The sequence below is a fragment of the Sminthopsis crassicaudata genome, chromosome 6 (assembly GCF_048593235.1).
Source record: "Sminthopsis crassicaudata isolate SCR6 chromosome 6, ASM4859323v1, whole genome shotgun sequence".
NCBI classification, from domain to species: Eukaryota; Metazoa; Chordata; class Mammalia; order Dasyuromorphia; family Dasyuridae; genus Sminthopsis; species Sminthopsis crassicaudata.
In genome coordinates this window covers 24,140,614-24,157,422 of record NC_133622.1, presented here as the reverse complement: position 1 = coordinate 24,157,422, position 16,809 = coordinate 24,140,614, and the positions used below count along the sequence as shown (strand labels likewise).

At 31.9% G+C, this 16,809-nt stretch overlaps 1 long non-coding RNA gene across 1 annotated transcript in view; it reads left to right on the top strand.

The window, feature by feature from the left end:
• LOC141545595 (uncharacterized) overlaps nt 1–3,077 on the top strand; it is a 379,465-nt gene extending 376,388 nt beyond the window's left edge. Inside the window, exon 9 of the long non-coding RNA XR_012483082.1 lies at nt 2,960–3,077. This is a non-coding gene — a long non-coding RNA (uncharacterized LOC141545595). The remainder of the gene's footprint in view (nt 1–2,959) is intronic.
• Nucleotides 3,078–16,809: the final 13,732 nt, after the last annotated feature.

Sequence of the window (16,809 nt, the reverse complement as noted above, 5' to 3'; positions counted from 1 at the left end):
ACGTCTCTCTGAGGTGAGACTCTCTGAGTGTCTGCCTCTGTCACTTTTTCTGTCTCCCTATGTTATTGTCTCTCTCTCTCTCTCTCTCTCTCTCTCTCTCTCTCTCTCTCTCTCTCTCTCTCTCTCTCTCTCTCTCCACACACACACACACACACACACACACACACACACACACACATATATAATCTCTATCTGTATCTCTCTGTTTCTGTGTGTGTGTCTCTCACCCCCATTTATATGTGTATACATACACATTGCATCAAACATACACAAATCACATACACAGATCCAAAAGGGACTCATATTTGACTCAGCTTCCTTCCCTTCTGAATTTCCTAAATCTCTCAAGACTACTTCAATCCCTTCAATAAGTTAAATTAACTTTAGTGTCATCTTTCCCTCTTTTCCCTTCCTTACCTTCCATACAAATTCCTTTTTCTCATCACTTACATATTACTCTTTCTTTCTCCCTTCCCTTTTTACAATCACTGATATCCTATAATCTTGATTTGCACATATCTTAGTAGTAATATTCTCCTCTCAACATTGATTTTAAAAAGTCATCTTCACTTCATTAGCCTTCCTCTCTGTTATATCAGCCTTGTATCCTCTGGAAATTCTAATTCTGATCTCCTCTGGTTCCATATCTGGAATGGTCTTTTCCAAATTATCCCATAATAATAATGGATAAAACTTCCCCATTCCTAAGGCATCATACATCATATTCCATCAAATGAGGTAATATTTATAAAGTACTTAGCACAGTTCCTAACACATGGTGTCTATGTAATAAATGTTTATTTCCTTCTTTTTATAATTTAAAACATCTTTTTTTGTCCCTTTATGTTCATTTGTTTTGCAATTTGAGCCTTTTTTTTCCCTCTAGAAATACCTATCACCTTTTTTGTTGTTTACCTTTATCACAAGCTTCTTTGTAATCACAAGGTCAGATTCCTGATATTCTCAGCATTAGACTAGCCACAGGAACTACTTATATAAAGCTTTGTTAAGGACATACTGAAAAGCATTGTTGTGCCTTCTTGCTTCTCTCCCTCTGACACATGCCAGTCAGTAGACATTTGCTCAATGGTGATTAGAAGCATGGGGCTGAGAATGAAAGCAGAGATACAAGCCATCTGTTTATCTGAACTACATGAACTAATGTGTATTTGTCTGTTTTTCATAGAGCAGGAAACTTTTGTTCTCCTGCCCCCAACCTCCCATATCTTTCTTCAAGAAATATACTGGACTTCAAAAAACAAAACAAATAAAAAAATGATGACTCCATGGCTAAAACACAACTAACTTAAGTTTTTAAGTTATTAGGGGGAAAGTGGGAGGGAAGACCAATTCTGTTTGATTGTAATAATTATTTCATTTCTATTTCACCTATAAGAGAATTACTTCACACAAAGTCTATGATGATACAATTGAACTATATTTTAATTTTTCTTGAAATGGTAAAACTTTAGACTGGTTATCTAATATGTATGTAGCTACTTATATTTATTTAAAAGTTTCCTCTTTAAATATTACATATATATATATATATATATATATATATATATATATATATATATATATATATATATATATATATATATGTCATCCTGAAATTATGATCCTAGGCAAATTTCTTAACTTAAAAAGAAGTTGACATTCCAGTTTCCAATCTGTACTAGTAAAAAGGAATTCTCCCAGAATGCTCTTTGAGAGGGAAATCTCTGGTCCTGATCAAAATTAAAGCAAACATGGAGGCAAACATCTACAAAATTGAATAATGCAATTCCTCCCAGACTATATAATGTAGTTGGACCGAGATGAATACGTATTCATTCATAGGTATTCAAATATTTGAGGACCTGAAGAATTACATCAGTAGGTAGTTGTGCAAAGTAATAAATTATAGAAATTACAGTTTACACCATATACATAAGTAGTCACCACACTAATTGGATTATAGAGTCATCCAACTATTATCTAACTATAGACATTGATTCGGATTTAAAAGACATATGAATTCATTCTATACAGTGATTTCAGTTCACAGATGAGTTAACCAGAGAAGTTAATTGGTCCTTATATCAACCTTGTGAGGTCAGTAGTCTAAACATCAATATTTCCAAATTAAAGATGATAATAAAGATAATAAAGTCACAGAGCTACTAAGTGATGTATGTGATAAGAGCAAAGAACTTCCTTCTAAAGTTCCCTCTCTGCTTATGTGTTTGTGCAGAAAGTATGTATGCTCCCTAAGAAGTAAAACTTTACCAATAGCAAGAGAGTTGAGTAGTTTTGTTATTCCATGGTTTCATATATACCACAGACTCAACTAAGGAGGAGAGAAATAACTGAGCTAAAAACAAATAAGAATGTCTGGTTCAGAATAAAGTGTAGGGCACTTTTTTGTGTGAGACAGATGCTCTCAAGAAGACATCTCTTTTGATAGGCTGAAGGTAGCCTCCCACATTTGATTCAGAGATCAATTTAAAAAAAAAAAAAACAATCTTTTCTAACTTTAGTCTAGCTTTTTTAAATCACAAGCTGGCTAAAACTACTAAACTATACATTTTTCCTAGCAAAGATTATAGAGTAAAGAGCCATAATCCCCTAACCACAGCCAGATTCTCATGAATTAATTCATTAGTTCATAAATAAATTACATCCTCAAACCTCTGCCTAAACTAATGTGCAGTCATTCATTTGCATTCCTTTGGGTATCTGAGTGTTAGTTTAGATTTCTTTAATTACTAATCAGCAACATCAACAAGGAACACATGACATTATATGCACAAGGAGGTGGAGATTAAGGGAACTCTAAATGCTTGATGGGCCCATCCCTCTCCTAATCTCTTGGGATGGGGATAGAAGAGCCACATTTATGTTTCCTTTTTGTTTTTGGTGATGGTGGGATTTTGCTTGTTTATTTTGCTTTATTTTTTATTTTTTTGCATTGTAGATCATTCCACAAAATATGCAGTCAAGCAACATGAAGATGAGGGAAACCATTGAAGACAAAAAGCAGGTGGTAAAGAGAATGTTTTTGTTTTATTTTTAATAAATCTATATATTATGAATTCTGAATGTCTTTAGGGTGATTTCTATAGAAAATTGAAGCTCTGACCTTGAACTGGGTGAATCATGCAGAACTGAAAAAAAAAAAATCTAGATGGAACAGCTTCATGTGATAATGAGCAAGTGACATTTTCCTGCCTAATTGTCATGGAATGTTGAGCTGACCTGAGTGAATTAGGTACCCTAAACATTTTGTGGTGCCCTAGGAATATGATACTTTCATAGTCACAGCTCAGTTATTTTTATTATAAATGTGATTATGCGGGTATATGCTGTTTTATTTAAGTGGGGTGGTCTGGGGAAGGAAACTCTCCTGCTAGTGAAACCAGCACCTTGTATGCAATTGTTATCCTAAAGAGTTGCCTGGAAGAACCAGGTACTTAAGTGGTCCACCTCAGGTCACAAGAGGAGGATGAGTAAGATGCTTGACTTGCATTCTCATAATTCCAGGGTTCATGGTTACTGTAGTCATCATAGAGAACATTATACATGTGTATAGAAATAAAAAGGCAGATAGCTATATCCCTATATAACTAGCTAGTTATAGTAAGTGTTTTATATAGTAATCCATTTATATTACTTTGAACACCTGAAGGTTGTTTAGGATTTCCTTAAAAACAAGTAACAGGTGAATTGACCACAATGTTGAATGCTTGTTGCAGGAATTCTCTCCATTTATACAAATCAGCAATTCATATTTGGATTACAATCTAAGAGAAAATAATATGGCTGCACAGTGAGTCAACTACCATTTACTGAGTACCTACTATGTGCCAGGCACTTTGTTAAATTAGGAATGCGAAGAAGGCCAAAGCCCTGCCTATCCTCAAGAAGATAACAAACGAATTAATAGGGAGACAACATGCAAACAACTATGTATAAACAAGACATATACAGCTTAAACTAGAAATGATAAACAGAATGAAGGAATAAAGAAGAAGGGAAATAGGACAAGCTATTTATAAAAGGTGGGAACTTCCAAGGCTGGAGGCAAGATGGCAGAGAAAAGCCAGGAAGCTGCTCAAGTTCTCCCAGTTTTCCTCAAAAACCACATTTTAAAACAAGCTTCTGAACAGAGTCTGATGGAATGAAGCCAAATAGACTCAGAAAACTTCAAGAATGATCAGTCTCACTGGGGTGAAATAGGTGTTCAGCTCAGGCAGAAAGACTCTGGGAAAGGCAATGAGAGAGTCTTAATCACAGCAAATCAGCATCTAAGATCCTCAGTCCTGGCTTAGTAGAGGAACAAATTGGTGGGGCAGCTTCCAGTCACAGCTCAAAGGGAAAATACTGAGAAACCGGGCTGCTTCCTGGAAGGAGCAGGCAAAGCTCCCCCCTGCAAACACAAGAGGTCCCTGTGTTCAAAACCAAGGCTCACAGCTGCACAGGAACCTTGGGAGAGGTTCCTCTGTACCCCAGGAGCAGAGATCATCCATAAAAGAAAAAAAAAAAAAAAAAAAAAAAAAAAAAAAAAAAGAATACCAAAAGAAAAGGAAAGAAAATGAACAAGAAACAGAAAAACAGAAAAGAACATTGACCACAGAAAGTTACTATTGTGATAGGGCAAACCAAAACACAAACTTCCAGGCTAGAGGTAAGAAGAAAGAATAAGGCCATCTTTAGACAAGGACAAAATGTACACAAAAGAAATCTCAGAGAGTGATATGAATTAGTCTCAAGTCCAGAGTCTCCTTGAAACTGCTCATTAAAAGCTTTAAAAGAAAATAAAAGAGGTTAAAGGAAAAATGAGAAAGGAAATGAGAGGTGTGCATGAGAGACTCAATGGTTTGGAAAAGGCAGGAAAGAATTATCTGAAGAAACCAAGTGCTTAAGAAGTAAAATTACGCAAATAGAACAAAGAGGAACAAAAGCTAACTGAAGAAAATCATACATTAAAAACTAGGACAGAGCAAATGTAAGTTAATGGTGTAAGACAGCAAGAGTCAGTCAAACAAACTAAAAAGAATGATAAAATGGAACAAAACATTGGAAAATTAGCCTATTGGAAAATAGATCCAGAAGAGACAATTTAAAAATCACTGGCCTTTCTGAAGGCCATGACCAAAAAAAAAAAAAAAATGCTGGATAGCATTCTTCAAGAAAGCATTAAGGAAAATTGCCTCAATATTCTTGAAAAATTAGAGAAATACTCATTGAAAGGACCCAATGATCACATTCAGAGAAAAAAAAAAATCTTCAAGGGAAACCTCAAGGAACTTTGTTGCAAAATTCTAGAATTAAAATCTAAAGACAAAAATAATGCCCAATTATAGATAAAAGCAATTCAAAAATCAAGGAACAACAGTCAGAATTACCTACCATCTGGTTGCTTCTCCAATAAAGTATCAGAGGGCTTGGAATACCATTTTCCAGGAGGCAACCAAGAATTATTTATCCAGAAAGACTGAGAACCATCAATCATGGGAGGTAATGGAACACTAATGAAATTGGAAGTTTACAATCATTTCTATTGAAAAAAACAGAACTAAACAAAATTTTAATCTACAAACATAGGATTCAAGAGAATCATAAAAAGGTAAGTGGGAAAATATATATTATTTAAAGTTTAAACTGTTTACTTCCTTAGATGGTAACTCTTGAAAAGTATAACTGTCACTGGGAAAGACCGAGATGATATAATTGTGAATGAACTCTGATGTCATGACATCAATGAAAAAAATATTAAGGGTAGAAAAGTCTGTACTGACAAAATAGGAAAGGGGTATTAGATGGAACAATTAGTTCACATTAAGAAGTTTAAAGAGCTATTTATTACATTCCAGGAAAAGAAGGGAGGGGGATGAGCACTGGCTGAAGATAGATCTTATCATTTTTAACTCTAAGAAGGAATAACTTAATCATAAATTGGGTATATAAAGATATAGAAAGAAGTCATCTTTGCTCTTCAAGCAAAATGGAAAATTATTAATGGAAGAGAAGACTTGCTCAAAATTTGCTAGAGATGATTTTTTTTCTGGCAGAAATCCCCATTGGCCTATTATCTAGAAGATGAGCTTAGTGTACTTAGTTATTTAATATAACTATCTATAGAGGGAAGGCGATGTATGGAAGAAAGATGCATAAAATTGTTTGGTGTTATAAATATGACTGAAAGTAAAATCACTGCTTATTAAAAGAAAATCATAGCAAGGAACTATAAATGGATAACTCACTCTTGGGCTTGGTACAGCTCAATTTTAAACATAATATTTTTTAAATTATCAAGTTCTAAAGAATAGACATTAAAAGTAATAAATTGATTAAAATAAATAAATGTAATGATATGTAATACTTTTAAGTTTTGTAAACTTATTCTAACTCATTTAAACATTAAAACAGTATATAAAATAGTTAATATCTCCTTTTTACAGATAAGCAAAGTGAGTTTCAGAGGGTATGCCAAATTCACCCAAAAAAAAGTAAATAAGTGAACCAAGATTCACACTCTTCTTTCTTATTTTAAGGCTTAATGTATCATCCATTATGGACCAAGTACCCAGATAATTAAAGAATTGATCTTTAGTCTTCTAAAATTGCATAATGTATACTTAAGCATTGTATTTACTTAAATGTTCCTTCTTATGTAATCCTACATAGAAATTACAGGATTTTAGAGTTGGTAGAGAATTAAGAAATAAACTTGTTTTTATTGAATACTTGAAGACAATTTCCTACTGCAGTCTGCTTCAAAAGTAGCTATCCCCTCATCAGATGAACTTCAATGAAGATCACATGGCTTTCTGAAGCACATATTTTCCTTTATTTTTTTGTTTGTTTGCTTGCTTTTTATTTCTAGAAAGCTTTAATTGTTAGGACATTTTTTTCCTAAATCAAATCTAAACTCTGTTTCTTCTACTTATTACACCTAGGTCTTTCTCTTGGGCTCAGACAGAATAATTTCTAATCCTTGTTCCACTTGAAGATTGCGAAAATGACAATTCATTTCCCTTCTGAGTCATTTCTTCCATAGAGTAAAAAAAAGCAAAAGTAAAACACAATGCCAATTATTTTAATCATCTTCACATATCATAGACTCAAGACATTTCACTATTTTGGTCAATGTCCTTTAGAGATTCTCTGATTTTTAAATTCTCAAATGTGGGCTTTTCAGAGTGATAACATTTTAAATACTACCTGGACAGATCAGATACCTCTGATACTAGCATTTATTTAATTTCTGAAAACCAAGCCTATTTAAATACACCCCCAAATGGCATTATCTCTTTTTGTTTGCCTACTACATTATACTGTTGATAGTTCAACTTAATACTCTTATATTTTAAAAAATGATGTCCAACTATGTATCTTCCATCTTTATCTAGTCAGGTTTGAATAATTTGTAACTTTATATTTAGCTTTAATAATTTCATGTTCATTGAATATTCTAGCTTCTTAGGAGCTTTTGGCACCTTGACTGTGGCATCCATTGTGTTACTTATTCCTACCAGCTTTCTTTTGTTATCTGCAAATTTGATCATGGTTATATCTGCAACTTTTTCCAAGTTATTGATAATAATGTTAAATATCACAAAAGTAAGGAAAAATCCCTAAAGTACTCCATCAGAGATTCCTAATTTGAAGTGAAAGCATTAATGAATATACTTTGAATGTAGGCATTAAAACAATTTCTGAATTGATCTAATTGCAATAACTTTGCACCCACATACTTAAATTTTTTCTCCAAAGATAAAATGATTTAAAAAAAAAATTTTTTTTGTAAAAGATACAAAAATTACCAGTTTAGTAACTGTCAAAAATTTACCTAAAAATGATTTATATTAAATGTACATAGTTATCCTCATGTAACATGTCATACAAAAAACATACTTGGGAATTAAATCTCTACACACATATTTATGCACATATATATGTGTATGCATACAGATATAGATATACTACATAATGGCCCTATGGTTCACCTGTGCCAGCAATATTTTAGCCACTGGACATTTTCAAAGAGCTATACAAGGCCAAAAAGTTCAAATAAGCTGTTCTGAATATATTCAAAGTCGTATAGAGAAATAAAAACTCTCCAAGAATTGAAGGCATCATTTAGGGAAGAAAAAAAGTCTCAAGTATTTCTTGTAATGTCTGATATTTGATAGGAAATTAGCATAGCTATATGTGGTCAGTAAAGCAAAACAAAGGGTCTCAATAATTTTTTTTAAGTCTCAATTAACACCTTTGTTTCTCCCCTACACAGACACTAATTCTATCCTAAAGAGATTCTTCAGTTCATCAGAGAATAATGAATTATAAATTCTGAAGATTCTCCACATGATATTATTAAAGAATCTGTGTATTTATTGCTCAAGTTAAAAAATAGCTTGTATTATCAAAATGATATCTTAAACAGTACTTGAATATGACATTGGAAGTTGGCGGACTTTGGTATTGTTGGGTCTGCTTCATATCCCAAAAAAGGGCGACTCCCTTGGCCTTCAAAATTTAATCTGTAGAATACTTAATGATTGTATTATTTCAATGAATCTGCTATGATTCCATGGAATTACATGTCTCTTTGGCTAGATTCTCTCCAAGAGGTTGTGTGGCTGAACTAAATATATATGAGGACCAAGATTTTATTTTTGGTTAAGACCTTTGATTTGTGATTTGTGATTTCAATCACAAGACCAGTTATCCCTTATTTCAACGGTCTAATTATGAATTTCTTGACATTTTTGTTTGTTTTATGTAACCCTTTTAAGAATAATATTTTAAATTATGGAAATAATATATAGATTTATAAATGAAATGATTATATTGAAATATACAATTAAAAAAAAAGATAATGTATCTCAGGTTAAAAAATTATAATATTAGACTTCCAATGAGGAAACTATCTACCAATGAATATCAGCTACTTCCTACAATTTATACTCTCAGAGCACTAAAGAGTTGAATTGCTTGTTCGAGATTAAACAGCAAACATGGGTCAGAGACAGGGTCTGAGAACTTCATCCTAGATCTACCTGATAGCAAAAGTGGTTCTCCTTCCTTTTCAGTATTGCACCATATATAAAATTACAGTTACGGAAAAACTATTCCCAACTGAAAAGTTATGTTGTATCCTTTCATTTTCCAGATGAAAAGTATAGTTCAGAGAAATAAACTGAGGCTAAATTTACAGAAGTAGAAAATTCAAATCTAGGTCTTCCCATCATAGATCCAGAGTATTCCTCACATTAAATCTTAAATCTAATATATGCTCATAATTTTTCTATCCTATGGGAGCCTTTTTAAAAAAAATTATTATAGAAATTAATGGTTAAATATATACATTGTGCTTTTTTACATACCTTTTTCAGAAATGTGATTACCATCTTATTGTCACCCATGAAATTGATTGCTATCTCGGAATTAGGTGATTTGTTAAAAGAATCGGTTTTAAATTCCAATTCTTATTGTGTGATTTGGGGCAAGTAATTTCATTTCTCTAGACATTAGTTTTCTCAGATGTTTAATATGGGTTTTGGATTATCTGATCTCTAAACTGTTCTTTCATGTCCAAAGAGCTATCAAATATTCCCTATTAATGACTAAGTAATATATGAATATGAGATATAAAATATGAAAGGACACCTCAATACTGCTGGATATTTCTCTATTTAATTCTTATCTTGCCCCAAAATGTCTGTAGTAGAACATTTCTTGCTTACTGAAAAGAAATAAAAACTAATTTTTTTTCCCAAAGCAGATCATACCTTATTTCCATTGGTTTAATCCCCAATAGATATATCATGATTTACATCCTACTACTACTACTACTACTACTATTATTACTACTACTGTTTATATATATATATATATAGTTATTCAATTATACACCTGCATATTTAAATAATGGTTATTAATCATAGGAATAATGAAAGAATGGCTTACATGGAATTATATTATTAAGGATATCTATGTAGTATGTATGTCAAATCTGAATTACAAACACTGGAACACTTAATAATTATCTTCCAACATTTGGTGACTGCAAGAAACATTAACTTGACCGGAATAATATTTTTGAGGTCATTCTTAATTTTGCACTGAAAACTAAAAAGCAATTATATGGAAGAAGTAGTATGAAAAGTGTAAAATTAGGATTATGTATTTAGAATAAGAATAAATCGCATGACTCATCCCAATTTACACTACAGAATGCAAATTAAAGTGCAAGGAGATGAAGAAACTTTTGAGGGGTCACAGATTTTATGACAAAATGATGTGTTTTTCCCCCAATCCAAACACTTACCACCATAAGATGCTGCTTTATATAAGAAAGTGTTTGGGAAATTCGGGATTTTAAATTAGTTTTACCTCAACTATGAAGGATGGTCCATTTTGTCTGAATTAAGCAGTTAATTGAACTTGCCTCAGACGAAAAACAAATTAGATGTCCATTAAATTAGGAAAGTTCAAGCAAACTGTAATACATGAACATAATAAAATACAATTTGCTACAGGAAACAGTATGAGAAATCCAGATAAATATGTGAACCATTACACATGAAGTGATACAGAGTAAATTAAGCAAAATTAGGAAAACTAGATAGATAGATAGATATGTAGATATATAGATATAGATAGATATATAGGGGATAATATAAAATGGCATCACATAATATATACAGATAATATAATATATAAATGTGTATGTATATACAACAACAAAGTGTATGAAAAGATCAGTCAGTAAAAACTCAATGTTTTTAATTAAACTATAATAAATGATTTTGGTCCCAAAGGCAAGTAAAGAAAATCCCTCTCCTTTTTTCTGAATTGGGAAACTATAGGTATGAAATATTGTATACCATTGGCACATTAATTATTGCTTTAATTAGTTTTACAGAACAATTTTCTCACTAATTTTTTAAAAATTATTTTACTGGGAATAGAAAAAAACAAGCATAGATCTATGTTGCACATACTTTTTAGCAAGTTTTGTGTCAAGTTCATTATAAATGTCATTATTTCATCTGCACACCAACCCTATAAGGTAATTGCTGTTGAACTGCCCATTTTGTAGTTAAGAAAACTGAGGAAAATAAGGGTCTAGTGATTTAACATAGTCACACATTGAGTGTCTGACACTGAAATTAAATTTAAGTCTTACTGACTCCAATCCAGAAATCTATCCACTGAACTGCCTGGCTCTTCTATAGTTTGGGTAAATGATTAAGGAGGGACAAGCATTCATAAATGAAAATTGATTTCTAAAAATAAGTTGTGTCAATGCTTTAGAAAAAAGTCATGTCACATGTAAAAAGAAAAGATATAGATAAATACATAGATACATAGATATAGGTATCTGTATGTCCTGTTGAATTAATTAGGCTAAGAGTAAATTTTGAAAAAAAAACGAAACAAAACACATATATACTTTATTCTTTCCCATTATTATGGATTAACTTTCATTTGGCTTGGATACCAGAATCAGTTTTCATTTGTTTCTTTATTTAAAATTCAATAGTCACTAATTAAACAGAAAAACCCAATGTAAACTACTTTGCTAATTGAAGTTTAAAATCATATAACAGAATAATAAAAAGAATATATATATATGTACATATATGTATGTGTTAATTATGTGTGTATAGTCTTCTGCTAATCATTCTGCATGTCTCGGGCATGGTTTGAGCAATATCTCTAGCTGAATAAAGACCACATAGGGCCTACAGTCCCCAATAGGACTTTCCGATCTTTAAAAAGATATTTGTAAGCGTCCCTTCACTGCCTGTGCTTTCCAAGCCAAAGGTGCCATGGTAGAGTCAGTTTTGGTGTCTTAGGTTACCAATTCACCTTCCTATCTTTTTCAAGGTTTTTATAAAGTAGATTTTGAATTCCCTTTCCCTCAAAATAAAGAAGAAGTGAACATCTTTTTGGACAAATCTGGTATTTCAGAATATTTCTTTACTGTGTAAAATCTCTTGGTAGAAGAAATAATTATATGCATATGTATATAGATATGTATATAAAATTAAAGATAGATGTATATATATATATGTATATATATACACCTTTTATGTTTTTGCAAATATGTGTATACATATAAGTATATATAGATACTTATATACACATATATGTGCATACATATCACAGTTTTACCTGCCCTGGGCCAATCCTTTTATTATCGCAATCAACAGGCTTGCAAATGACCAGATGGAGCTGCAATCTCCCTAGGATTCCATTCAATTTCTTATTACATCTCCACTTGAGTGAAAAGGTATTACTGATTTCATGGGATGCTTTGCACTACTAAAATTTATCTTAAAAACTTTCTAAAAACTGGGGAATGCATATAAAAAGAAGTCATATATCTGTGAATAGCAATGTAATTTTTTTTTCTTAAAAAAGTGAAAAGATGGAGTCAGATCACGTTATAAAAATCATCTAATTTTAAAGGCAAGAGAATCGGGTCTACCAGTTGTTATATCTATCATTGTTACTGATCCCCATCACATGTCTGTACAATCTGAAATAAAGTAACTAAGAGGTAATAGGCATCTTCCATTTAGCTTATCCTGGGTTCTAAATGGACCCCTGGACTCATCTTGTACTGTCACCCATTTAGTGCTCCCAGTACCAAAAACCTCTTCTTTCTTAAGTGTTATATCTATATATCTATAGGATACAACTAATGTTTTTGTTGTATAAAGTTTCAACTGAGAGTCCAATATCTTCTTCCATAGGAGTTGAATAAATAGTCCCTTTCATACTCATCCATAAAAATCACTGTTCAATAAGCCAAAGAATATTCTTTTTTTTTCAAGTAAACATCTTATTAAAATCTTATAAAATATAGTTGAATTTCCCCCATATCATTAAAAGGCAAAATACCTCCCAAATGATGCAATCCCTGTTCCACTAAATTATTTCTCAAAAAAAAAGCTATTCAATGTCTAGATAAACACACTTGCCAATTTTTCTGGATCCATTCCTCTGAGTTGCATAAATTCATTTAAGGAACCCAGACAATACAACACAGAGGACAGGAAAAGGAAACAGCTGATAGCATCTACAGGAGTGATATTTAAGAGCAATGTATTCTGGCAGCAAAGTTTTCCTGGTGAGAGGTTCAAATAAAAGATCTAGAATGGAGAATTCTCTCTCTTCTTTACATAGTATTGGTTTATCAAAAACACAACTTCTGGAAGATTGAATATCCAACCTGAATAATTAGAAGTATCATGATAAAACATTTTTTTAAAAGTCCATTGCATTATTCACAATATCAACTGCTTAGGAAAACTAGGGAGGAGGAAATACACCATTAATGTGGTCATGATGGTCCAAATTATCTGTAACCTTCTTCACAATAAAAATAGATACCATCATCAGAGGCAATACTAAAAAGTGGCTAATTAGAGAGAGGTTCATTCTTGTTGAAGACTTAATGATGGTTGCAGTAAGAGCACACTGCTGGAACTATAATCTCAAAGAAGTGTCTACAGCAGTAAGAGCAAACTTCTATTAGATGTAAAAAGATGACCAATATAACAGTTTTTGCCATGGAGAGTTGAAAACATAATGAAAACGTAACCTATCTGTCCTTCAAATATCAATATTTTTCATGCCATAAAAACATTATTGGGAAGAAATGTGTCATCCTTAATTAAAGAAAGGGGGAAAGCATTTGTATAGTTTCTATTATGTCAAGTATTGTGCTAAGCAATTAAAATATTATTTCATTTAATCCTTTTAGCAATCCCCCCAAATTAGCTGTGCATACTAACATCATTTTATACTTGAGGAAACTGTGAGAAACAGAAGTTAATATTGTTTCCAGGATCATATAACTGTTTGACATTTGAAGGTGGATTTATATTCAGGTCTTCTTGACGCCAGTATTCTATTCACAGTACCACTACCTATGTCTTACATAACAGGGCGAACAAGCAATCTAGGTATGGTATGGAAGATAGAAAATTCACTGGATGTGGTAAGAACCGACAAACATGATTTTAAATATTCATTGAAATAAATCAGGTACTCTAATCAAAGGTAATAATCTAAGTGTATAGAAAAGAAGACATTCCGATGCAATTCTAGTTAGAAAACATTTTATTTGTAGGTAAAAAAAAAATCAAATAAATGTTTAGGTTGGATGGGAGTGTGTGTATTTTATTTCTCTTGTCAAAAAAGAAAAAAAAAAGTTTATCTTTATGGATTTATTTTTACGAAGCAAAGCCTATCATCTTCCATTAATATTGCATGGTTCTAACTGTTTCAGTGGTTATTTCCTGTAATTGGGATCTTCAAAAACATGACCTCTGGCATTGATGTACTTGTGAACTTACTTTCTGCTTTTCTAAAAATTACCCTTGTGAAAGTGGGTTAATAAGAGTGCTGCAGTATTTAAGGAAGAATTTTTGTTGTTATTTTTTTTAGAAGGGCCATGTTGGCTCATGTTAAACAGGCTCCTCTTCATTCTAGGACATGACAGCAATTAACTAGCTAAAATGTTAGGTTTCCTGTTATATTGTAATTGAAAGAGAATCGGTGACAGTACCTTTTCTTTTCAGTGCCAGTTTATAATTGGGAGGAAAAAAATACAACAACTGCTCTTTAGTGTTTCTCTATAGAATATAATGCATTTGTAATTTCTTATTAGCTTTTAACATTTTTCTATTATTTACAATTCCTTTGAGTAGCAAAGCTCATTATTTCTAATTAATCCCATGACATGGTTTCATGACATGTTTAGTACAAGGCTCTTTATTCTAAGGCAACACAATTTTTATTCTTCTTTTCATTCTGTAAGTTATAGTTTTACAGTTCTGTATGATTGGAATGATTTATTGATTTTCCTAGCTTTTTATCTGATAGATGGCATATCATGGAAGAATAGAAGCTCTAAGTGGAAAGAAATCTTCTTCAAACCCCAGCAATAAGCAATAACCAACTCCTGAACAAGAACTTCCCTGCTCTGCAATATCCAATTAGTGGCCAGTCAGTTTTCCCTGATAACAACTTAGGAGGGCTTTTTTTTTTACATTATCTCCAAATTTAGTCCTTTTCACGATCAGTTGCCTTTACAAGATAGCAGTACCCCCATAATTAAAACAAAATTTGACTTTCTGAAATTTTGTATTATCTGAAATTTCATATATTATTACTCTTGCTTCTGCTTTCTGATGACAAACAGAATCAGTCTATGCCCTTCTTGCTGTGAAAATTCTTCACATATGTAGGCAGTTATGCCATATCACCTACCCCAATCAAATTTGAATTTCTTCAGGTCAAAACAAGCTTAATTTCTTCAGCTAGTTCTCATATGATGACATCCTTTAGACACTTTGCCATCTCATCCATTGCTTGAGATATCTTCCAGGTTGTTGACAGCTTTCTTACAATGTAAGGAAAATAAGATGCAAATTCACATGTAGTCAGACCTTAGAAATTGTTTGATTCTTGACATGCCATTTACATATGAAATATTATGACTTGCTTTTCCTTTAATTAACTGGCAGAGGCTAAGAAGGAAACAAAGAAGGATTTTCTTTCATTGATAAATGACAGAAAATTGGGAATTACTTATTTTTGATCTAATAATTATGTTTCTAACATTTCATACTTGGTTAAGTAGTATATAATACATGTAACATCAACATAAAATTATACCCTAATATGAAGTCCCAGCTAACACCTTAATACATCCAAGCTAAATGTGATTGGTCCAATAACCCTTGGCCTGATGCATGCTATTAAGCCAGTAATTATAGAAGAACCAAAAAAAAAAAAAAAAAAAAAACATGAGATTAAAATATTTTTCTTTTTCTGAGACCCGAAATACTACTTTTCTTTCTTCTCTGAGTGTATGTGCTTTTTTTTTTTTTCTTTTTTTTTTTTCTCTTAAGGATGAGAACTTCAGGAAATTCTTTGTTAATTGACCAGATGCCTCCAAGAAAAGAATGGAAACCTGATCACAATAATGTCATAGTGATTACAACAGATATTATTACCCTAGTGTTACATAAGTTTATATAAAGGCCTCAGGAACAAACCAACCATTTTAAGAATAGGTGATTGTTAAGATTCATAAATCAGGCTCTAGCAAATGAGGAAAAAAAAAGTTTATTGGGGAGAACTTGGATAAAACTGTTTTATTAATGCTTCTTAATTCTTATATACAAGTGGTTTCCAAGATTTTGAAATTCTTCCTCCATAGAAATGTTGATCTTCATACTCTCTTCTTACTCCCATTGCCAATATCTTAGTCCAGACTCATCTTAAGAATCTTCTGGACTCTTGCAAAAACCTAATTTCATATCTTCCATTATGTAGTGCTGCATCTAATCCAATCCTTTATATGTCTGCCAGAATAGTTTTTCCATACACATACCTCTGTATGTGTACTAAGTTATGAAAAGATCCCTGTAACTGCTTGTCATTCAACTTTAGTCTGAACATGCTTCAGTTCAACAAGTTGACTGTCCAAAACTAATGTGCATTTTCATTTTTTAAACACTCAACTCTAATGCCACCATTTTCCATGAAACTTTTTCTGATTTTCTCCTCTCCTTGCTTTTCCTCTTGGATTTCAAGTAATCTTTTATTTTTTCAGCTTCAAAGTACACACACACACACACACACACACACACACGTATATATATATATATGCAGCTTCATAACAATAATATAGTAATAAAAATAAATGATTGCACATGAAACTGAAAATATATGATGTACAACTTACTATTCCTTGTAAATATAAATTAAATTATAAAATTATCATGTAATTTT